Here is a 25569-nt window from a genome sequence, read left to right on the forward strand (position 1 = left end):
TGGGGGAAGGGTTTTCCTTAAGCCTCAGTTTCCTGGTCTATTAAAAAAACTAATAATTGCTGCCTAACAGGGCTCTTGTGGACAGTGGATGAGCACAGGTAATCAATTTTTAAATGAAGACATTTCACAAATGTACACTTGCCGTCAATTGTGGGGAAAGGGTTGGAATCACTTACTCCATCTGGTATATAAAGGCTGAAATGATTACACAAGAGCAGAACTGTGATAGGCTCAGTTAGATCTGGAAGAAAGAGGTAGGTGTGGTCACAAAGTTTAGGTTCAATTTCTATCGCTTTGTAGCTGCGGGACCTGGGTTAGGTTATTTAGCATCTCTGAGCCTCTTTCCACATCTGTAAAATGGAGATAAAGAGTCCTGAGTCTCCCCAAATTATGAGAAATGAATCCATTTATCCAACAAATAGGGGATGGGATAACACAGACAGAATGAACTTCCATGGGTGTGAATGTGCGACCTGAGCTAAAATCTGGGAATCAGTGAGTGGCAGGAACAGAATGTTAACTTGGGCTAACATATACATGAAAAGCAGTTTACAAAGTGTACATTTCTATAATGCTTTGTATAAATGTTTTCTAAAGAAACTCATTTAGACAGGAAGCCTAAGAAAACCCAGGCATTGGGCCTAATTTTATATTTTCTGGTCTCTTTACATTTAATGTTTATAGGGGTGGGACTGCAGGGGGATTGAATTAGGGGCAGTATGAAGAATTCCTCCCTTCTTTTTCTTAGCCAGGAGACACAGGAAACAATACAGCGAACAATGGAGCAGCCCCTTTATTCAATGTTGGTGAGATCAGCACCAATTTCGATAACTGAATAGAACTTCTGTGTGCTTAATACTTTAAAAAAACTATTGTAAGTTTGAAGCCAGGTCAGTCGGCATTATTTGGGCCTGAAGTTAGTACATTAAATTTCATCTCTCAATGTTCGCTCCATAATCAATTTTTAGAAAAAACATTCCCCCCCTTATAAAAATCTATAGTGGCCAGTGTGGTTAGGCACCACTGATTTGAAACACCATTCTTCACCAATCCAGAAAAGAGGATGGTGACCTATTTTTTTTTTAAAGATCATTTGACATGCCTTTGAAAAATAAGTCAATCTCAGAAAAAGAAAACAGGTATTTAGCCAGGTATGTTTTCTGAATTTCTATTAGGAGGCATGCTATTCGCAAAGATGAAGGAACTGTCTTTCTAGAGCCATTCTTTGCTCCTGTTTTATTTCCCCTCTGAAATCACTAGCTGGTGTTTCTGACATCACTGCGTTGCTGTGGAAATGTTTATTTCACAGAGGATTTCGACCTCCAGTGGGAACTTTACAAGTGGAAGTATGAACTCTTGAAAACACAATTGGTTTGAATAAAATAGGCAGCATTTGGAAACGGGATTCAGAAAGAAAACAATATAAACTGGCTATAAGAGGTTGTTTTAAGTCTTCCTGAAAGGATTCAAATACTTCTAAGAGCATCTTACACAGATATGCTGGTTTTTATTTGAATTTTACTTTCTATAAATATCTGTGTAAAGAGTAAGGGGAAGCAGGCAAAGAATGTCTTTTTGCAGGAAAAAAACAAAACAAACCTTTCAGCCATCCAATTATTAAGACTGAAAGATTTGGTTCTAAAATACCATCTTGTGGGGAGAGAGAGAGAGACGGCATTATATCCGTTTACATTTTTATATCATATAATGGACTTCAGAGAATAGCTCCCTTTAAATAATTGTGACTCAAGGGGCCTGAGTTTTAGTGCAGAAGCTACAAAATCCATTTTCGTTTTAAACTGTTAAATCAACAGAACGCCAAACTAGAGCCTTTCTTCCTGCTGGGGCAGTATTGTCCCCTAAATCCACTTTCCAGTCCTCTCAGCCTAGCCTAGTTTGATGTAGCATTGACTTAGCTTAACTACAGCAACCGGCAAAAGGAAGTGGGTTTGCATTTGGGATGGGAGGAGGCAAGCACCAGTGTATCTGTGCCTGCGTGGACACGCGCGCAGGGGGCTGGAGGGATCGCGAAAGAAAGAAAAGCGGGATGTAGTAACTATGTGAAAATAATTTTCCCCTGGCTGGAAGAGGGGTCTCTGCATGGAAAAGCAATTTTAGGAATTAAAAAAAGAAAAATCTTCAAACAGGATGTAAGGAAGGCTTGCCAGGAGGGTGCGGGACGCAGCGGGGGGGTCCTGTGTTTTCCTCGAGCATTTTTCCGTTTCCCAGGCTCAGGGCGGCCCACTCCCCACCCATCCATCCACCTGCCCGCGGCCTCACCCGCGCCCCCTGCCGTCCCGGGGCGCGCACGGCTCGGCGGGGATGGCTAGGAGGTCGGAGAAGGCGGCGGGCCGGCCGCGGGCTGCAAAGGTCTGGCGGAGCGGGCTGATTTAGTGGCCGGGGCTGTAGTACAGGCTGTCCCCGGCAGCCGGCGGAGTCAGCGCGCCCACGTGACGGCCCCGGCTCTCCGGTGAGCTCCCCAAACAGACGCACACCCAGCCACACGCGCGCGCTCGCGCTCGCGCGCGCACACACACACACCACACACATACACACACACGCACGCACCCCCGCGCGCACACGCCCGCCCGCCAGCTCGCGCTGCCTCTGCGCCTCCATCCCGGCTAGCTCATTATCTCGCCCTCTCGCTTCCCCTGCGGTCTCTCGCTCTGCGCGCACACACCTCACACACGCACACGCACACACACGCGCGCACACACGCAGCCGGCACAGGCGGCGGCGGCGGCTGCCCAAGTCAGGACGAACCTCTCTAGGTACCGTCTTGAGAAGGCGGCAGCGGCGGCGGCGGCGGCGGCGGCGGCAGCCCGAGCATCCCTCCTCTCCCGGAGAGGGAGCACCGCCGAGAGTTTCCGTTCCCTTTGCCATTCCCTTCCCCCTCCTTTTCTTTATTTTCGAGAGAATTTCTTCTTGGCTTATTGGTTTAATTTGATTTTTAAAATTTTGGGTTGCTTTTGTGTATGTGTGCTTTTTTTTTCTTTCCTCATTTTATTTGCATCCAGAGCATGGCGGGCTGCGGGCTGTCGGAAGACACCCTCTTCTCTTCCTTCTTTTACAACTACGGCTCCTCCTGGGAAACCCCTTCCAACCAGGTAAGGGGTGGCTCGGTGCCGGGCGGCGTCGCGCCCCTTGCCCCCTGCCGCGCGCTCACTTGGTACTCGGTGGGGAGGCAGAGGCTCGGGAGGGGGTGGGGAGGATGGGGGGGCCAAGTGGGTCGCACTGTCTGGGTCAGCGCCAACCGGCGTGAGGAGGTACCCCCCTTCCCCCATCGCTAGCTTTCCAGTCTCCAGGTTCTGTCGCGTTCCTCCCGTGCCCAATCTGCCATCGACACCTTCCCCCACCACCTCCCAGCCCAGCGGGAACCCGAGAAAGAGGCAGGAGCCGGCGCGTTACCCCGAACAACTCCAGGCAGAACCAGGGAACTCGAGCGCAACCTTCCCCAAGTCGCCGCGGGCGCCGCGCCCCTGTGCGCCCGGCGCCTACCCGCCTTCCAGTTGCACCGAGGGGCTGCAGAGCCATGAGCCCCCCGCGACGTGCTGTCCCCCCTCCACTCCCCTCGGGGCCCGAGCCGCCTCTTTCCCTAAAATGGCTGCAATCTCAAGTAGAGGCGTCCCCTGACCCGCGGAGGTGGGGGGGGTGGGGTGCAGAGTGGAGGCTCCGCTCCTCCTGACCCCGCGCCTCCCCCGGGGCGCACAAGCACCCCACAAACACACACACTTAACTTTGATGACTGTGCAATGCAGTCCGGCTGCACCGTGCCCTAGACGCTCCACGCCGCCGGCCTGTAGGTGTGCGTGTCGGTGTGACTCGGGGGGCCCAGGAAAACTGGGGGTAGACGCCGGAAGGGGGGCGTGGAAGGAAATGGGTGTCAGCGGGCCACTGGTAACCTGGAGAGACAGGCATGTGCTCAGGGTCTAGGGGTGAAAAAGCTATTCTGGGAGCTGGAGCGAGAAATAGAGGAAAAATGCCTTTTAATTAAATAACTGTTGTAGTCTGCTGCCCCCACCGCTTGTTTGGTGAAAGTCTACAGGCATCTGTCATCTCCAAACTACACGGGGAAGTAGAGCTGGGGTCGAGGGAGGGGAGGCATGTGTGTACGTGTGTGCGTATATGTGTGTGCACGCGGGTGTGTGTCTGTGTGTGTGCGCGCGCGCTCGCGTGTCTGGGCTGGAGAAAGTTGGGGCCAGAGGCGCGGTGGAGAAGCAACGGTGAAAGGCATTAGCAACTCGGTGGGCGGTCCAGGGCGCCGGGGATTCCCGGGCCCCGCGGAGCGCGCACCGCGGGGGGAGCTGGCCCGCTAGGGGTGGGGGGTGTCGAGGAAAAGAGCTCCGTTCAGCCGGGCTCGCCTGGCCGCCGCGGCGCCTCTCCTCCGGAGCCCGCCAGCCAGCCTTGGCCGCTTGCGGGGTTGCCCGCCGCGCTCGCCGGCGCTGGCGCGCTCCCTCTCGGGCCCGGGGCACAGCGCGTTCCTGCGAGCTCCGGGCAGAGAAGCCAAACCCCGAAAGCAAATAACCGAAAAATGTTCGTCGCCGCCCCCGCATCACCCCAAGTTTCCAAGAAACAAATCGCCAAACTACTAGCTGCCAGGTGAAGACCTCTCTCTCCGGCGTGGGCTTGCTCTCCAGAAAGCGCCGCGGCCATCCGAGTGAATAATACATTAGGGCTGCCGGGGAGCCTTGGAGAGGCTCCCGCCGCCGCGGCAGCAGCAGCGGGAGGCGGCGGCGAGCTCTGGACAGACCATCGGGCCGCCGCCGCGGGTGGGGGCGTCTGGGCGGCCCCTGGGAAGTACGCCGGCCGTTCGGGCGGGGCGGGAGGGCAGCCCAGGCGCGCGGAGTGAGGGTTCGCGGTGAGGCAGCGGCGAGACACGAGGCCTCGCTGCGAGCAGAAACTTGCAGGAGCTGCCGAGGTGGTCGGGCCGGCGCTGGAGTTGGGGGCCTGGAGAAGCACGATCGCGGCCCAGAGGGCGCCCGGCTGCCCGTGGCCGGCGCCGGTGGTTTTCTTCAGGCTATCCCGCCCCGCCTGGCGGGCCCTGGGTGATCTCCACGCTTCCTCGCGCCCGCCGGGGATTGCCGAGAGCCAACGACCCCTTCAGCTCCGCAAACTCCAGCTCACCAGGAGCGGGCGTCCGCGTGCCTGCCTGCGTGTGTGTGTGTGTGTGTGTGTGTGTGCGCGCGCGTGTATGTCTGTCGATGAGTCAGAAACCAAGCCCTGCTCGTCTTTGAGGACTGAGGCGGGTACGAAAGGCTTGAACCACACACCCGGCATAAGCCCGGCCGGCATTCGGGCGTCCTCAGCAGTGCCGCGCCCCCCAGTCCTGGAGTCAGATGCGTTAGGACAAGTTTCCAGGCGCGTGCCTCCGACCTGCACCCCGAGGCCGTGAAACTCAGGCACTTTGTATTCCTCCAAAGGAAGAGAGGCAGGAGACTTGGGTCTAAGGAAGCAGTGATACAGCTTTGCAGTGATGGGAGTTTTCGCAGCATTTTTAACGAGATAGAAACAAGTCGTTTGAGAGCGTTTAAAAGCGAAGGGCTGCGTCTGGATTTCACAAGACAGGCAATCACGTGCAAACTCCTTGGAAACCAGAGGAGGTGGGACAGAGGGACGGGGTGGGGGCAGGTTTGGAGTAAAGGAAAGAGAGAACCATTTGGGGAGGGGGGGCGTTTTAAAAGAGGAATACTACCGGCTTCTTCGGGTAAAGTTAGTTTAACTTGAGGTGGAAAAGCGTTTCCCCAAGAGGCAACATCTTTCTTCTAGAAGGGGATACTCATGTTGCTAAGAAAATCGAAAGAATTTCTGATAAAGCAGCTGGCTCTGCTCTATGGAGAATGATTGGGTCTCGGGCCGGTATTGGGTACTGTGCTACTCTTAGTGCAGTGAAATTGTATGGTGGGGAGAGGGGGGTTATTTGAAGTATTGATTTCTTCTTCCAGTGGTGCGGTATGAACTTTAAGATAAAGTACAGAAACAAATGAGAGATGTACATCATTAGGGGAAGGTGCGTCAGATGCTACCGAAGCTTTAATCTCTGGTGGTAAATGCAGCCGGGGCAGTGAATCTTACCAGGATTTGCGGTTTCCAGCACAGCCACAATCTCCATTTTCGGGGATGAAGAGTACATGTGCATAAGGGACCTTACTGATCTCCAGTTTGCATTTTCAGCATTTGAGCATGGGCACATGATTGAGAAACATGCTCTTAACTGTTCCCAAGAAGAAAAAGGATACAAGAAAGGCGATACTTTAAATCTCATCTTGGACTCGGGCAGAGCTGCTGTAGGAAGGCCTGGGCCAAATTTGTGAGAGTGAGACTTATTCATGATTTTACCCTGATTGCTGCCAAAATGCTTACATATCCTGCGTTTCCTAAAAATAGCAATGTTCTTCAAATATAATTTGTTTACTCTACCTCAATTAAAAATAAAATCCTTTTCCTAGTGTTACAAAGTGCTTATGAAGGTAAGGGTTGACTGTACTAAAAAAAAAAATCAAGCTTCTTATTTCTAGATCAATATGATGTGCTCTCAACATCTAATACCATGTAAAAGGAGCCTTTTTGCAACATCAATAGCAGGCAGGCATGTCTCCCTAAGAAGCTCTTTTCCTGGAATCACAAGGCATTTTGATTACTTTCATTTTCACAAGAAACATGATTATGACACCTCTCGTTATAAACAAGCAAGTAAAAAAAATAATGAAGATGGAGGTTCTTGATATATAGACCTGGAAAATTGGAAACAACTAGGGCATTTATTCATTCCTGAAAAACAGAAACACAAACAAACAACAAAAACCCAACCACAAATCATGACCGACCAGGTTTTCACTTGTTCTATGACATTTTATTCTTGAAGCTGGGGAGGGAGGGGTGATTTTTTTGGAGAGAGCCCAATGTGTATTAGAGCCGAAACTACATCTGTTACCATTTCAAAACTGGGAAATTCCATCCTATATCTGAGAGGACCATGTTGCAGATATTTTGCACCCACTTGCCAATGTGCAAAACGTATCATAGCAAGTGTGTGTGTGCGGGGAGGAGCATCTGCTTAGGTGGAATTCATTTCTTCAATTAGAATGAAACCCCCAATTAAAGTGTATATGTGAAATGTCTCTGATTTGGCTCAGTGCAGCAGACAGCAGACCATTCTTTAATTTACAGTTTCACGCCTAGGGATGGCAGTAGTGCAAGCTTCCAAAACCGAGCTTTATCTTTTGATGTTGTGCTTTTCAACCTGTGATTCTCTCCTGTAGTTGTTTCGGCTTTCTGTCTCCATCAGAAAACTGACTGTGGAGTGGTCATGACTGTTTGCAGTTTGGACCCAGGTCACCTTATTAGTTGTCACTATGTAAGCCCAAATTGAAGCAGGCCAGGTCTGTATGATATTGAATCAATCAATTGAAAGTGAAAAATGGAGCCAATTAGCTGACCGCTTGGGTGTCCATGAGGCCAGACGTCTGACTTTACTCACCTGATTGACCAGCTTTTTGGTTACTGGGTAGCTTAATCTGAGGCTCTGTAAAAGACATTACCACGAGGCTCGACCCTGCTTTTTTTAACTTTTCTTTCTCTGCCCCCTGCCCCCACCGTTTCATCAAATTTTCCAGACTAGAAATATAAAATGGCATCCTCATAAGAGCACTGTCTTCTCAGAGTAGGCAGTGACTGTTTTGAATTAGTCAGTACCCATAATTCTGTATACTCACTGTATCTTCTCCAGCAAGGTAGAAGTTTCAGTGCAGGGTCATTAATGGATGTGGGTAAGTTGTCGAAATCTTGTGCTGACTGCCCTTTTTTTTTGGCTTGGCATTACTTCCATGAATATGGATAGCCAAAGCAGAAAGCAGCCCACTGAGGAACACTTCTTTTCCATTCAGTCCAAGTACCATCAAGAATTCAGTGTTCTTTTTTTTCTTTCTTTCTGCACATTTCATAATTCTTAAAGTGGTGACAATGTTGGCATCCCCAGAGATGAGCCAAGACTTGGGAATGTCCTCCATTTACAAAGTTGTTAGATAGCCAATACCTCAAAGTTCAAAAAATATCAACTGGGCTTCTACACTTTTCAACATTTTATTTCCCTGAAGATGTAGTATGAACTGCAAAAGAGTTTTAAGTGCATTTCTACATTCTTACCTTAAAGAAATTTTAGAAATTCTGTAAATCCAACTCACAGAACCCCAGTTTTCACATAACTCCAATTTTTCTGACTTTGGGTTTCTCCTATGGGTATAGGAGAGGAAAGGAGTTTGTTGCAGGTCTTCCAATAAGGCTGGCTTACTTAATGCATCAGCTTGAAAACATTGTTTGCTTGCCTGTCTCCCTCCCTCCTTCCTTCCTTCCTTCCTTCCTTCCTTCCTTCCTTCCTTCCTTCCTTCCTTCCTTCCTTCCTTTCCTTCCTTCCTCTCCTTCATTCCTTCCTCTCTCTTCCTTTCTTTCTTTCTTTCTTTCTTTCTCTTTCTTTCTTCTGTCTTTTTCTTTTCTTGTCCTTTCTTTCTTCTCTTTCTTCCCTTCTCCCTTCCTTCCTTCTTCCTCCCTCCCCTCCTCCCTCTCCTCTCTTTCCTTTCTTTCTCCTTCCTTCCCTTCGCTCTCCTCCTTCCTCCTTCCCTTCCTTCCCTCCTCCCTTCCCTTCTCTTTCCCTTCCTTTCCCTTCCTTCCTCTGTTTTTTTGTTTTTTTTTTTTTTTTTAATTTTTTTTTTGCTGGTGTGCAGTGGTGCAATCTTAGCTTACTGCAACCTCCACCTCCTGGGTACAAGCGATTCTCCTGTCTCAGCCTCCTGAGTAGCTGGGACAACAGGCACACGCGACCACACCTGGCTAATTTTTGTATTTTTGGTAGAGACGGAGTTTCACCATGTTGTGACCAGTCTGGTCTTGAACTCCTGACCTCAAGTGATTCGCCCGCCTCAGCCTCCCAAAGTGGTGTTGTTCGCTTTTCTTTGTAATTTATGTAAACCTTAAACTTGCCAATTAAAGAACAGCGACAATAACTACCATTTATCAATTCTTGTTCCATATACTTTATAAGTATTTGGCTCTTTTAATCTCCATAACAACATATGAGGTAGGTACTTTTACTATTGATTCCCATTTTATAGATGAGGCAAACAAAGCACAGAGAATTAAGTAACTTGCCTAAGGTCTCAGCGCTAGTTAGGGAAAGCTGGGCTCTCCACTAGGCAGACTTATGCCAGCTTCTTCTTTTTCTCCCCATTGTACTCACTTTCTGCTACAACACAGAAGAAATTGTGTGGCCACATGTACATTTCTGGCAAGTTTGGCAGTGGTGTCATTTATTTGCCAGCTTTGTGAAATAGTGAATATCTCCGTTGTTTGCCCAAGTTTACCCACTTTCTTTTATATATATATAACTTTCATATATATATATATATATGTATATACATAACCAGATAGAATTCTTTTTGATGAATGAGGTGAAGTTGTTTCTTTTGGTGGGATCAACCATAATTACCTGATGCTTTTTGGACTAGATGTTTGAGTTGACCATTCTTTTTGGTTTGAATGGTGGATCTAGCCTGAGAGATAGACAGGGCCTTCTAAAACAGAATAATTATGGCTTAGTGGGGTACTCATTCCAAGTGTACATGAATATCAATAAAATATTCCACAGAAGAAATGTAATTGTGAGATACAGGAATAGAATAATTTTATAATCATTCAGATGTATCCAAACCCTATCATATATATAGTGAGGGATACACTCTCATGAGCTAATCTGCTGAAATTTACCTGTCTCATCACGGCCATGTTATAACAGGTATCTTCTCTACTGAATCATGCACCTAACATTTATGTCCATCAAGAACGAATGCCTCTCAATGGTTCAGCCCTTATTTTGTGATCTTCCAAAATACAGTTGTGGGAACGGGAGGGAAAACATTAAATGTCAGTAGTTACAGCAAGACAGTCTCTACGAAGAGGGGGAGGAGTTTCTCGCTGCTTTCACGTTCCTGTGGCCCTAGCGGAAATGTAAAAGTGCAAGGCTTGCATTGGAATGAGAATGGGGTCACCTACCCCTTGTATTCATCATCAAGGAAGCAGAACTTCCTTCCAGAGAGACCATAGGAAATCAATGATCACACTTTGCCAGCAAAGAGGTAAATGTGTACAGCAGACGGCATTAAATAAAAGGGCAGCAGAAAAGTGATTTACTCTAGAAGGCAGTGTGACTTTTAGGTCCTTTCGAAAATTCACATTTTGATATAATAATTATATTAAAATGTTTCTTTCTTTTGGATTCTATGTTTTAATAAAAGAAGAAAGGAGAAAATGCCATTAGGTGGTATTACATTATTTTCACATGAAGATCGTTATTTCAACAAGGCAGTGCCTAGAATATGGTACCAGATCCACCCCCACCCTTTTTGTGTGTGTTAATAAGGATCGACTGTATTTACTGAAAGTTACTGATTTTGCCGGAGCACGATTTTTTCGCACCTGTAATCCCAGCTACTCAGGAGGCTGCAGCAGGAGGATTCCTTGAGTCCAGGAGTTTGGGACCAGCTTGAGCAACGCAGGGAGACCCCCGTCTCTAAAGAACAATAAAAATAAATTAACCAGGTGTGATGACGTGTGCTTGTAATCGTAGCTACTGACCCCATCTTTAAAAAAAGTTACTGGGTTTATGTGCATTTATGCATTTATTCGGTGTAGTGGCTGAAAAAGAGGGGAAGCTTGCTCTTGGGGAAGGCTCACCTTGACCAGAAGAGGTTACAGTGGGGTCTTCATACAGGAGAAACATGCAGTGGAGAGGAGGAGGGAAGTGGGTAGGGGAGGAGATGGTTGATGCAAAGGGAAATGTAGATGTGGAAACTTAATGGAATGTGGAAAAGCAGGTGTGTAGTTCCAGTTTGCTTCCCCTCTGTAGTGTGCACTTCTGATTGCTTTGTGAGCACGTCTTCTGTAGATTTCAAATAGAGAGCTGCAGGTAATAGTGAAAAGCCCAGTGAACGTCTGGCTTCTATGTGGAAGAAGACAAGACATCCATGTAAGCTCTTGCCTGAAAGAGTATTAGAAAGTGTGTTGGTTGTGTAATAACAAAACAAAGCAAGCAAAAAAGATGCAAAGAAAAAGAAAAATCTAACCAACAACCCCTACACATTCTGCTCCAATTTATTATTTCCAGTAGCAGTTTAGTCCCTAATGTTAACAATGAGTGATTATGATTCTGTAGTTTCGTTTACAGCATAAATTAGCATTTTGTTTTCTGTTACAGCTTTTGAATGAGGAATTATAATGTATAATTTGCTGAAAATAGATGTTATCATCTCTTAGGATGAGAATAACCACATAAACTTGAACAAATGATAAAAATGGAATCAATTACATTTCAAATGGAAGTAGTTTACAAACCTCCAAATACAAAGTGGCAGTAGTAGCTGGTTATTGTAACAAATAATTAGTTTTTTTAAACAACATTTATTGAATTCCACTGACAATTTGGTAATTGTTCACAGTTGGCTGTAGGCCTCCCTCTCCTAAAATGAAATGTGGCATGGAACAACTGCATTTTATAAACTGTAGTTTGCCTCATTATTTAATGTTGCAACCAGAATGTATATTTATTTGCATATATAACCCTTTCTGAGTAATAGGGAAATATAAAATTGAATAAAACAATGTCACCAAGCCTAGGTGACAGGTAAACACCCAAGGGCTGGTGATGGAGAGTACTGTCAGGTTCCAAAGAAAGAAAAGAAGCAAGCAGTCAAAATGAATATACGTGCATGTACGTTGAAGGGGAAAATATTTTAAATGTTCTATCAAATAGGCAGATCATATTTTTATTTCAGCAGGAATTGACTTTTTTTTTTCCCACTCCCTTTGCCCTCCTTTTCGTAAAGCGTTCTGTCTTGTGCTGTCACGTTTATTTGGAAGTCTTGCCTCCCATTCTACTGAGGAAGCTGATTTTGGAAAAGAACCACACCCTCTTCAGTTCTAGATCCTCATCCTGCCCAGCCTGTAGTGGACACACAGACCATATGTGTTGGATAAATGGCTGAAATGTCAGAAAATAACTTTTATACCAACACAGGCGTCACTTTATTTATCATCTTTGTTCCATCTCTTAGGATGATGATGGCAATTCCGCAATGTCATTTTTGAAAATGGGAATTTGACTTGGAGAATAAATGAATCCTGCTTCCATTGAAATGTCCCCAGGGAAAAACATGATTGGGTTACCGTAGGCTTGCCAAACCTCTTAATTTTTCAAAAGAAAAAATTACGAAGGATATACTTACATTAACAAATCCAGAAGCAGTAAAAAAGGAAAAGTGGGAATCTAAAGAGTTTTACTTTTGTTATTTTGGTAACTGCTCCATGCTGAGTGGATCGTTTAATTTTGATTATTACTAAATGATTAATCCATTTCTTTAAAGTTAATATGCAAAGAAATGTGTTCAACATCACTTTATTTTTAGATCCCATGATTTAGTCCTGAAACAAATCAGTGATGCATTATAAACACATAAGAATGTATCTAATGACGGGAGTCAGGCTGAACAGATGCTAAAAAAGATGCTTCGTGTGAAGTCGAGGGAGCTGCAGGAGGGAATGGAAAAAAATCTCTAGAAGTTGGCGGGCTTGTGAGGTGAACACTATGGAGACTTTTCACCTGCTAAGTATGTGCTTACGCAGTACAGAAGGGACGCTGCTCCTGGGTGAAGGTGGAGGGGGTGACGTCCCTCCCCTGCAATGGTTGTGAGGATTAAATGAGACCTTGGACCTGAAAGACTTTTGTTACTGACTTAATAAAGGGCTGAGTCAATGTTAGCTCTCACCAGTCATTCCTCAAATATTTATGGAGTTCCTACTGATGTGACAGCTGAGCAGACAGCCCGGTACAAAGTAGATTCTCAGTAAATTATATTGAGTCCATCATAATAGAATCCATTTATAGAACACTTACTGTAACATTCCAGAGACATTTTAAAGTGCTTTACATGGATTCACTCATTTAGTCATCAAATTACCCTATGGGCACTATTATTAGTATTCCATGAGGAAACTGAGGCACAGAGAGGTGAAGTAACATAGCCAAGGTCACACAGCTAGTAAGTGGTAGAGCCAGGATTTATATGAAGCATGTCTGGTTTCTGAGCCCATGTTTTAACTATCCTGTTAGGCTGCATTCAGATGGATGAACTGATGGAGGAGTGGAGAGAGGAGCATCAAGGACAAAGAAAACATGCTGGCCGGGCACGGTGGCTCACATCTGTAATCCCAGCACTTTAAGAGGCTGAGGCAGGTGGATAACTTGAGGTTAGGAGTTTGAGACCAGCCTGACCAACAAGGTGAAACCCTGTCTCTACTAAATATATATATATATATCTTAGCTGGGGGTGGTGGTGTGCACCTGTAGTCCCAGCTACTCGGGAGGCTGAGACAGGAGAATCGCTTGAACCAGGGAGACGGAGGTTGCAGTGAGCCGAGCTCACGCCACTGCAGTCCAGCCTGTGCGACGGAGTGAGACTCCATCTCAAAAACAAACAAGCAAACAAACAAATGAACAACATGCTGCTCTGCATGTCTAAAACTGAAAGAAAAAGAAAAAAATGGATATGCATTTCAAGCGGCCCCCCACCTGGATGCAGAGAAGATAGAAAACAGTTAGTGCTTTAGGGAGGAGATATCGGTGCGGTGGTCATTTGGAGAAGGGAGAGTTTACTTTTGGCTGGAAAAATCACAGAAAGTTTCAAGAAGGCAGCGACATTTGTTCTGGGCTTTAAGAAATGGAGAGAATCTGGGCAGATGAGAATGGGGGGATGAGAGTGGGGACATTTGAGGCAGAAGGAAAGTGTAAAAGGAATTAGTCAAGGAATACCTGCCAAGGTTTTTTTTTTAAAATTGTGTTAAATTTTTTTCATTCAATGAAATTTATTGAGCACCTACAATGTGCTTGCCCTAACCCCTAAGAGAGCTTTAATTTAGTAAGAGAGACATAAAAGTCACACACACACAAACACACACACACACACACGAAAGAGACATAGACGGATGATATGTGCATATGTATGAATAGAAAATACACAAAACAGTACAGCTCTGTCCATCCATATACACATCATCATCACCCTCTCTTTCTCTGTCTCTCCCTCTTTCTCTTTTTCCCTTCCCGTCATCTAGCTATCATTATCTCTTTTAAACTGTGTCAAGTACCAAGAAGGAAAAATAATGTGCCTAGAAAGAAAAACAGGTGAAAGGAGGCTTTCCTGCTAATTGTTTTGACTTTAGAAATTTAGAAGTAGGAACTCTTCTCCAGTTGTTCTGTCACAAACAAGAAAGCTTTCAAACTTGGTTGAAAATAGTTAAGATCTTTGCATCATTTTAAATCTGCCCTAGGCAGGCCACTGTGGCTCATGTCTGTAGTCCTAGCGTTTGGGAGGCTGAGGCAGAGGGATTTCTTGAGGCCGGGAGTTTGAGACCAGCTTGGGCAACATAGCAAGACCCATCTCTACAGAAAATAAAAACATTGAGCCAGGTGTGATGACATGCATCTGTAGTCTCAGCTACTAGGAGGCTGAGGTGGGAGGATGGCTTGAGCCCAGCAGTTCGAGGATGCAGTGAGCTAGGATTATACGACTGCATTCCAGCCTGGATGATAGAGTGAGACCCAGTTTCTAAAAAAATTAACATCTGTTTTGTTGATAATGTCAAAAGAACAGTTTAATTAGTAAATCAAAGATGAAGTTTTATTTTGGATTTATTGTACTTCAATAGATGACCAAACTTTTTGTGGCTTAAAATGAGTCATTTGAGCTAGAGAGTGAAATAGCATCAGAAGCCTACGACACACGGTGAGGCCCAGGCAGCAGCGCTAGTGAAATCCTTTAGGTCTTTCTTTGTGTGATGTCAGACTAAGAGGGTTACATAGCTTTGATGAAAAAGCCAAACAAATGGTACAAGCAAATGGAATCATCTTTACCATGTTTATCAAAGCCTTGTTGTTTCAGAAAATAGGACTTATTGCTAATTGATTTTTTGACCCTGATGGTAACAGTTTCATGAGAAAGAATTTAAAAATTATTTATCCCAATTAAACTAGTCCTAGAGAACAAGCTGCTGAGAAACAATGGTTGCTTCTCTGTTTATCTGTATTAGCATAAATACTGGTTTATTTTCTCAAAATTTTGGCCATGTTCATTCTTTTACTGCGCTAGTATAGTCAAGTATGATGATGTTTTGGGGAGTGTTTGTAAATGGTAAAGTGTCCTCTTAGTCATTATTATGGTGGAAGAACAGTTTGCCTGCTGATAAAAGAAGCCATTAGCATTGAATACAGACCCAGAATAAAGTAGATGTTAAATAAATATACATTAGATTCACTTAGGTAGTTATGTTAAAATACTTGTTTACAATGATATTAAACATTTGCACTGTGGCACCTTACCCCAGGAATAATGACTACATCTACATTAAATCTCTTTGCATCCTCTGTAACCAATTCTGTCAAGTGATCTCTCTAAACATCCCAAAGCTTTGACTGAGATCATTTCAGGCTATTGAGTCTTCCTCAAGCATCACTTAGTTGTTTAAATAAAGTAACTAGAGAATGTCCTATAATATGTCAGTCTTTAAAAATACACAAATATCTCTCATTTCCAGAGAGTTTTGGGAAACTACCTCATCTTGTATTTGGGCATTTACAGTATTTAAGAAGGCTTCAGAGAAAGAACTGCTTGAATGCTAATTGTTGTTATTAGTTATTTTATGCCTATTGTATTTAAAGTAAATAGCTACAGTTTTTGTTGTTGTTGTTGTTGTTGTTTGTTTATTTTTAGCCAGAGTCTCTATCGCTCATGCTGGATTTCAGCGGTGCAATCTTGGCTAACTGCAGATTCTATCTCTTGGGGCTCAAGCAAGCCTCCCACCTCAGCCTGCCGAGTAGCTTGGACTACAGGTGTGTGACACCATGCCTGGCTAATTTTTGTATTTTTTGTAGAGGTAGGGTTTCACCATGTTTCCCAGGTTGGTCTCGAACTCCTGAGCTCAAGCTATTGCCAGCCTCAGTCTCCCAAAGTGCTGGGATTATAGGAGTGAGCCACTGCACCTGGCCCAGTTTTTTTTTTCCTTAATCGATTTCTAATTACCTTGAGTTTTTTTTTCCCATTATTCACACCATCCATAACATTAAATACAGTGTAGGAAATGAAATAGGTGCTAACTAAAATCTTTATTAATCATGTGACTAGAGAAATAATCTTTAACTCATTCTTGGAATTTAAAGACATCAGCCCCTAATAGCCATGTGATTATTAGCAAAAAAAAAAAAAAAAAAGGGTCAGAAGTTAGATGGGCAGAGCCATGTCCTTTAAGCTCCTCCCCTAAAGGCCTTTTTGCTTAAAAGGGAGTTTCCCCTTGAAATGAGGATATTTTCACATATAAGGAATATTGTCTTCGTTTACATTTTACCTTTTGATTAAAAAAATTTAAACTTGAATTTTTAAAGCATTATTTTTGCAAATAATATACCCAGGAAACTGATAAATGCATATTATTAGTTTTCTTATTGTAGATGCAATATATTTTGTTTTGGACTTTTTTCTTAGAAAAGTTTGAAAAAAGAAGAAAATCGAATCAAAACCATACATAATCCAAATATCTAGAGATAATCACAGATATTTTGATTTATATCTTTCCTGTCTTTTTTCTAGGCTTATACATTTCATGTTTAAATTGGTATCACATGTAAATATTTGTGTAATGTTATTTTAATACAATAAATCATAACTGACCTGCTATATAATATTTCATATGACTATATATTTTTAGTGGCCCTGTAGTATCTCATTGTATGTTAATAGAACCATTTATCTAACCATCCTGTGTCATTGGGTATTTAGGTTGTCACCAATTATGACTAAACCAAGTACTTATCTATGAGTATTTCTTTAGGGTAATACCCAGTGGTAGAGCTACCGAGTTAAAGGGCATACAAATGTAATTGCCTCTCTGAAAAGATGCACCAGCTTATGCTCCTGACAGGTACGTGTAAGGGTACCAGATGGAGAATATTATAAAATAAATCCTCATATTACAGTGTTTCCTTTTCCTTTTCTTTTGAGACAGGGTCTCGCTCTGTCACAAAGGATGGAGTGCAGTGGCACGATCTTGGCTCACTGCAACCTCTGCCTCCTGGGCTAAAGCCATCCTCCCACCTCAGCCTCCCAAGTAGCTGGAACTACAGGCATGTACCACCACACTCAGCTACTTTTTTGTGTGGAGATGGGGTTTTGCCATGTTCCCCAGGCTGCTCTTAAACTCCTGAGGTCAAGAAATCCACCTGCCTCAGCTTCCAATAGTGCTGGGATTACAGATGTGAGCCACTATGCCCAGCCCAGTATTTTCTTTGTCCATTTGAAAACCCCAAAATAACCCTTTTTAGCAGCCATATATATTAGTCAAGAGGTCATGCTTACAATTCTGATGACCTTCCTTCATCTTTATTTTTTGTAAATTCTTTTGGTTCTAGTAAGAACCAAATGTTGATCAAGGGATCCAAGCAAATAGTTTACATCAAGAGTTTAACTCCAGTTATCAGAGCATTTTTTCTTTCCTTCCAGGGTATAATATATCCGCAAATACCTACTGGCTTATGTTCTGTTGAGATCTACAGAGAAAAATCTTTCTTGTTCTATTTACTGAACTACCTAACTTCAAAACAAGGAATAAACCTGGACTCTAAACAGTATCTCAGCCGGGAGTGTTGGCTCACGCCTGTAATCCCAGCACTTTGGGAGGCTGAGGCGGGTGGATCACAAGGTCGGGAGATGGAGACCATCTTGGCTAACATGGTGAAATTCCGTCTCTACTAAAAATACAAAAAAAAGAAAAATTAGCCGGGCGTGGTGGTGGGCACCTGTAGTCCCAGCTACTCAGGAGACTGAGGCAGGAGAATGGTGTGAACCCGGGAGTGGAGGTTGCAGTGAGCCAAGATCACGCCACTGCACTCCAGCCTGGGCAACAGAGAAAGACTGTCTCAAACAAAACAAAACAAAACAAAACAAAACAAAACGAAACAAAAATAACAAACAAAAAACAAAATAAAACAAAACCAACCAACCAAACCAAACAAAACAATATCTCTTGTTATTCCTGAGGTAATTCCAAGAGAAGAGGAATGTTGACTATATCCTACTGCATCACTACTATCGGTCTGGTTGGACCCAGGCTTGAAATCTTAAAGATATTTGTGAAAAATAAAGCTTGTATTCAAGATGAAATATTAAGCCCCTCAGTGAAGGTCATTCTCATTCTCTCTGGCTTGTCCCTCTTTCTTTCTCATTTGACTGTCGCATAACTTTTTTCAACGTCTTTGGACCCCTGGTTCATTAAAAATAAACTCTCCCTCCCACATCTGATTTTTCCTCAAGAAAGTGCATTCTGGAGAGGGCAGGGGGAGTGACTATTCATTTGTCTACACTTCCTAGGCTCAAAGGAGCTGTGGTCACTATTGCTTCCAAAACATTCCTTTGCCATCATCCTGCAAAACTGTATGATCCCATACCTCCCAGTGAAATTCCCATACACCATATTCTACCCTTCTTCCTGGCTGTCTTATTGTACCCCTGTTACTTCCCCTGTTCCCATGAGGGCTCAGTCCCTTGGCTCACTTCCTCTTTGCTATCTGAACTGCCACCATCGGGGTAGTCTTCAACATCTGTGTGTGGAGGATATATCCAGTGACTTAGCTTCAGAGTTGCAAGACCTCATCCCCACCATGCTTTGCCAGCTCAATCACATTGCCCACACTCTGACCTTGTCTTCTGTAATGTCTCTGCTTCCAGAACATTAAACTCCAGTGTAACCATATCTGGTTATGCCCTCATAGCCTCTCTGCTTGCTCCCCTACTCATTTATTTCCAAGGTCATTGGTCCCTCTACTACTCTCCCTTTTTCCCAATTCATTAACCATGCTTTTCCCCTGACTCCTTTTAGCCAGCTGAGAGATCCCATGATATATTATGTTAACCACTGTCTTGCTAAAACCTCAAAGCTCTTAATCTCTCACCTTTCTATATCTGTCCACAAAAATCCTAGTCTTGGATTGGTGCAACCAACTGTTCTGTTTGCTTCTGCATGCAAGCTAATTCCTGATGTTGGAAAAAACCAGCCATGCCAAAGAATGCCAGTATAATTTTATTATCCTCAACTTCAGGGTCATCTAGCAAATATTGTATGAAATACCAAGCTCACTGTTCATATCTGCAGCTCTGAACGTTTCCCACTGTCCTCTACTCCCCTGCCCACCAATGGGCTTCCTTCCAGGTAAGGATTCATGGTCACCCAATGCGAGTTCCCTCAACCTCTTGTCTCATATCTAGAAATCTCTTGTCTTTCCACCCCTAGCTTTTCTTCCACTTGTGCTGTGGATATCATTCCTATCCATCCTCTCCAGGACTTCAATCCATCAGTTACAGCTTTATGACTCAATAAAGTTAGGAATAAATGTACCAAAATCTCTCCCATCTTGAAAAATTCCCCCATCAACCTTTCACTTCACTTTAGGGGTTATTTGTCTCTTTTTTTCCCTTTGTTGCATGGTGTGAAAGGCCCAACTAATGCTGGGGACTATACCTTTTAATGACATTAATGAGCATGTGTGTGACATTGACTGCCACCAGTAGTTCGAGCAAAGAGGCAGATAGTGTCTAAAGCAACCTATCTGCCAAGCTCAGCTAGATAATTATCTTAGTTCATTTTGTGTTGCTGTAACAGAATACCACAGACTGGGTAATTTATAAAAAGCAGAGATTTATTTCTTACAGTTCTGGAGGTTGGTAAGTCCAAGAGCATGGTGCTGGTGTTTGGTGAGGGCCTTCGTGTTACATCATCTCATGGCAGAAGGTAGAAGGGCAGGAACACATGACAGCAAGAGGGCAAGAGGAGGCTGAACTCCCTCTTATAATAACTCACTCTTGGAACAACTAACTGACTCTGGAGATAATGACATTAATCCATTTATGAGAGCAGGGCCTTCATTACATAATTACCTCTTAAACTCTCAACATTGGGGATTAAGTTTCCAACATGTGAACTTTGGCAGACACATTCAGACCATAGTAGTTATACTCATTGTTTCCAATTCATCACCTTCCAGGCACTTTTGTAAACAAAATTTATTTTAATTTTTTTCAGGGACATGCTTTTGCTATGTTGCCCAGGCTGGAGTGCAGTGGCACAATGATGGCTATTGCAGCCTTGAACTGCAAGACTCAAGTGATCCTTCCATCTCAGCCTCTTGAGTATCTAGGACTACAGGCATAAGCCACAAAGCCCAGCTAATTTTTTATTTTTTTTTTGTAGAGACAGAGTCTTGCTATGTTGCCCAGGCTGGTCTCAAACTTCTGGCCTCAAGTGATCCTCCCACTTCAGCCTCTCAAAGCACTGGGATTACTGGCTTGAGCCACTGCTCTGGCCCCATTCATTCTTTAATGATGGCTGGTAAGAGTCAGCCTTCAGTGCTTTGCCGAAACTCTTCTGGCAATGACTTTACAATTCCCAAATGTCTGGGACTCTTATCAGCCCTATCTTTTTTTTTTAGATATTACTATGACTTTGACTCTGTTGAGAATTTCCTCTGACTTCTCTCGTGTATTTCATCCATTTCCTCTTCTTCCTAATTGACTTTCCTGCTTTGCCTGATGTTAAATGTTGAGTTCTTGGGGTCCTAACTTGGATCTCTTGTTTCTTTATTCTATTCTTGCTTTTTTTGTGACAATCTACTCAAGGATGGAAATCAGTCACATGACTGTCTTTCAGATTTGTATTTCTAAATGAGACCTCTTGCCTGAGACTCGGAACTATTTAACTAATTGGCTTCTTGACAGTCTCATAGATATTTCAAACACAATATGTCAAATACATATTTTCTTTTTTTTGAGAGAAGTTCTCTCTCTGTCACCCAGCTAGGAGTGCAGTGGTGCAATCCTGGCTCACTGCAGCCTCAAACTCTCAGGTTCAAGTGATCCTCTCACCTCAGCCTCCTGAGTAGGCGGGGCTATAGGCATGCACCACCACACTCAGCTATTTTTTAAACTTTTTTTTTGTAGAGACAAGGTCTTGCCATGTTGTCCAGGCTGGAGTGCAACTCCTGAGCTCGAGTGATCCTCCCATCTTGGCTTCTCAAAGTGCTGGGATTACAAGTGTGAACTACTGCACCGGGCCTAAGACAGAATTTCTTATCCAGATTGCTTTGCTCTTGAATTTCTTATCCAGGCAAAAGGCAACAATATTTATCCCACATACCAGTTAACTTTTTCAATGTACCACAAACTATCCCAAAACTTTGTGGCTTAAAACCGAAACCATGTACTATGTTAAAAAAACAAACCAGCAACCTTGTATAAGTGCACAATTATATGGGTCAGGAATGTGGGCTAAGGTCAGCTGGGCGGTTCTTCTACTAGACTCAGCTGGGTTCACTTATGTCTGCAGTCAGCTGGCAGTTGATTGCTCATCAATCTGGCAGATGGCTGACTGCTGGCTGGGGAATTGGGGCTAACACAGCCATGTATCCACGTTTCCATCATCCAGCAAGCTAGCCCAGGCTTATTCAATAGTAGTGATCAAGAAGATTACCAATAAGAGTAAGGGAGAAGAAGCTTGCAAGGTGTCTTGAGGCCTAGGCTTGTTACTAATAAAGCATCACTTCTATTTTGTTCTGTTGGTCAGAGAAAGTTACAAGGCCAGCCCGTATTTAGGAGTTGAGAAATAGACACTACCTTTTGATTGGAGTATCTTCAAGACCACATCAGAAGGACAGGTATGTGGAGGTGGGGTGGAGGAGGGGTGAAAGGATGGGAGTGGGGAAGGAATTAGTGGCCACTTTTTTTTTTTTTGAGACGGAGTTTCATTCTTGTTGCCTAGGCTGGAGTGCAACGGCATGGTCTTGGCTCACTGCAATCTCCGCCTCCCAGGTACAAGTGATTCTCCTGTCTCAGCCTCCCAAGTAGCTCAGATTACAGGCATGTGCCACCACGCCCAGCTAATTTTTTTTGTATTTAGTAGAGATAGGGTTTTACCATGTAAGTCAGGCTGGTTGCTAACTCCTGACCTCAGGTAATCCACACACTTGACCTCCTAAAGTGCTGGGATTACAGGCATGTGCCACTGCACCCAGCCTAGTGGCCACTTTTATAATTTACTACACCCATAACTCAGGTGAACCTGCCTCTCTTGCTTTCCTTCTCCTTTTGCTTCTAGTCAGTCATTAGGTCAGGTTGATGATGCCTTTATGAGAACTCTCTTATTTGTTCTTATCTTCAGCCATTGCTCTACATCATTGTTAAGCTTAGCCTCTGTATTGGTTTGCAAGGGCTGCTGTAATAAGTACCACGGACTGGGTGTCTTAACAGAAATTGTTTCCTCACAGTTCTGAAGGTTGAAAGTCTGAGATCAAGGTGTTGGCAGGTTTGGTTCCTTCTCAGGCCCATGAGGGAAAGGTTCCTGTTCCAGGCCCCTCTCCTTGCCTTGTAGTTGACCGTCTTCTCCCTGTATCTTCACATGGTCTTCCTTCTGTGCCTGTGTTCAAATTTCCCCCTTTTATATGGACACCTGTCATACTGGATTAGGATCCACCCTGAAGACCTCAGTTTAACGCAGTCACCTCTGTGAAGTCCATGTCTCCAAATACAGTCACATTCTAAGGCACTGGGTGTTAAGACTTCAAGATGAATTTTTTTAGGGGGCAAGAGGAACACAATTCAGCTAGTAACAACCTCCTCACACCGCCATCATTTGTCTCATTCTAAAATATCATTATTATAGTGATAGGGTTGAAATCCCAGGCTCTTTATTGGGTATGTGAATGCCAAGAGGTATTATTTTTTGCCGCTATTTTTTATGTCTCCCCACTAGATTGTAAACTCCACAAAGGTAGTGTATTCATTTATCCTTGTGTTTCCAGCACATAGAACAGTATTCCACCCCTAACATGATTAAATAGAGTATGACAAAATTTCACTTATGAAAAAACAAGTAAAATGAACAACCCAGGGGATGTGGTCATTCAGAAATACAGTGATCTCAAGATTTGTAATTTAGAAAAGAGTGGTGAATGTGTGGCCTAGTGTCTTTTAGCTGGCTGTCAGCAAGGAAGTGAAAGGATCCTAGCCTTTGCCTATTCAAAGTCGATTATAACTAGTGCACAACGATGGAAGGAATGAGGCTGAGGGAGTAGAACTTCTTAGACCTGCCTATTCTATTAGAACACATTTTGTTAACTAAAGGAAGCAGCTGAAGCTTCACTGGAAATGACAACAATGTTGGATCGTCTGTATAAGAATTATCCAGGAAAACAAAACCAACAGGAATAGGGTGCGTGTGTGCATGTGTATGTGTGTGTGTGTGTTTGTGTGTCGGGGGGTGGGGCAGGCAGAGAGAGATGATTTATTTTAAGGAATTGGTTCATGCAATTGTAGAGGCTTGGTAAGTCCAAAATCTGCATGGTCGGCTGGCAGGTTGGAGATCCAGGGGAGAGTTTCAGTTCGAGTTGTAATTATTCTGCTAGAAGTGTTCCGTCTTGCTCAGGGGAGGTTAGTCTTTGTTCTAGTCATGCCTTCAGCTAATTAGATGAGGCCCACACACACTTGGGAGGGTAATCTGTTTTACTCAATGTCCAATAATTTAAATGTTAAATCTCATACAAAAAACACCTTCACAGATACATCTAGAATAACGTTTGACCAAATATCTGGGCACTTTGGCCCAGTCAAGTTGACACATAAAATTAACCATCAAGGCCGGGCACGGTGGCTCATGCCTGTAATCCCAGCACTTTGGGAGGCTGAGGTGGGCGGATTGCGGGGTCGTGAGGTTGAGATCATCCTGGCCAACATAGTGAAACTCTGTCTCTACTAAAAATACAAAAATTAGTTGGGTGTAGTGCCATGTGCTCGTAATCCCAGCTACTCGGGAGGCTGAGGCAGGAGAATGTCTTAAACCTGGGAGGCAGAGGTTGCAGTGAGCTGAGTGCAGTGAGCACCAGTGCACTCCAGTCTGACCACAGAGCGAGACGCCATCTCAAAAAACAAAAAACAAAGAACAAAACAACAACAACAACAACAACAACAACAAAAATCACACAGTCTAGCTCTCTTGGTCACATGAGGCACTTCATGGCGTAGAATGTAATGACTGTAATGTAGGTAGAACTGGACTAAAATAAATCAGCAACTGACCAATGTACATATGTAGAAGAGACTCTCATTGAAAGTGCCATTAGGGTCCTGTCTGTTTTCGAAGTCAGCCGGCTTTTGAAAAAGATATTTAGTAGCCTGAAAAGGGATAGTCAGAGGATCTTCTGTAGCCAGGGTAGAAAATATGACAAGCCCTGAATGTTTAAGAAAACGGTAAAATTCTTATTGGATGGTGAACTTCAATTCCAGTCAACGAGACACAACACAAATATAGAAACAGTATCTATTTTTATGCAAACATCAAATCAAAATTTATGGTATATGCTGGCAAGGGGTGTTACAGATTAAATAAAATAATGAAAATCAAAGATTTGTTTGATTAGGAACCTAAGCCGAAGTGCCGGTTATCTCAGCTTTGTTAACTTCCTTTACTATTACTCTTAGATCTATTTGTGATTCTAATCAAATTCCCTGTAGCTTCTTGTCTTTGAGCAGATTCAGAAGAGTTCTGAAAAGAAATAATTTTCTTAGACAGTTTTTGGTTTCTGAGAAAGTCCTTCATAACAGAAGAGGCATCTGTGGGTGGTCATTTGAGGGACAACAAGAGGCAGAGAGGTACATTTCCACTGAGCCTTGAAAACATGTATAAAGGCAGGAATTTGGAACAGATATTTTTTTTTCCTTCAAATGGTCAAATATTCAGATGATGAAATACTGTTTTCAAAGATGTCTGTAGGCATCTGGCGCAGACTGAATATGCAGTGTTTACGAAATCAAAGGAAGAAGGAAAGGTTACTTGTAATGATGAATTCAACAAGGTGGTTATTAATACTGTCGTCATTTTACTGGTGAGAAAATACAGACTTTAGATCCCCCCCCCCTTTTTTTTAACTGGGAAGAGAAGGATCTTTGAAACAGTTTTATTTTCCTAGGCAGCTTTGTATAAGAATTCTATATTGCTTTAAAGTTTTGACCCTTCCAACTAAAATCTTGCCATATGGAAGTTCTAGAAAGAAATTTAAGTATAATGTGATGGTGAAGGTCTTGTGTGTTGCAGTCAGCTCTGCACATTACTGATCCTCAGCTTTCTGATTTGTCAAATGGACATTTTAACACTCACTTTCTGCAGTTAAGAGTTAAAGGAGCTCATACATGTGAATACAAGGTAAAGCTTAGGACAATGTGTGGTATGTGGGAAGCAAACAGAGACCATCATGATCATGTTGGTATAAAAGGAGGGTGAGAGAGAGACAGATGTGGCACATATGAACAGATGCTAACCATGTTTATGAGAGACCATTTTTGGGAAACCATAATGTCCACTTGACCCACTCATTTGTTTCTTCATCCTCTTCTGCACTTGTTCCCACAGACCATGTTGGTGATGGGGTAAGTTTCA

The 25569-nt window shown here is 43.7% G+C and overlaps 1 protein-coding gene across 2 annotated transcripts in view; it reads left to right on the forward strand.

Annotated features, from left to right (window-relative positions):
* Window positions 1–2587: 2587 nt before the first annotated feature.
* PPARGC1A (PPARG coactivator 1 alpha) overlaps window positions 2588–25569 on the forward strand; it is a 698009-nt gene continuing 675027 nt past the window's right edge. Inside the window, exon 1 of one of the 2 annotated variants that reach the window (XM_017866762.1) lies at window positions 2588–3110. The gene's annotated coding sequence lies outside the window, so the exon portion shown is untranslated. The remainder of the gene's footprint in view (window positions 3111–25569) is intronic. The other variant, XM_017866779.1, reaches the window with a different exon arrangement.

This window comes from Rhinopithecus bieti, unplaced genomic scaffold (assembly GCF_001698545.2).
Source record: "Rhinopithecus bieti isolate Rb0 unplaced genomic scaffold, ASM169854v2 scaffold_1599, whole genome shotgun sequence".
NCBI classification, from domain to species: Eukaryota; Metazoa; Chordata; class Mammalia; order Primates; family Cercopithecidae; genus Rhinopithecus; species Rhinopithecus bieti.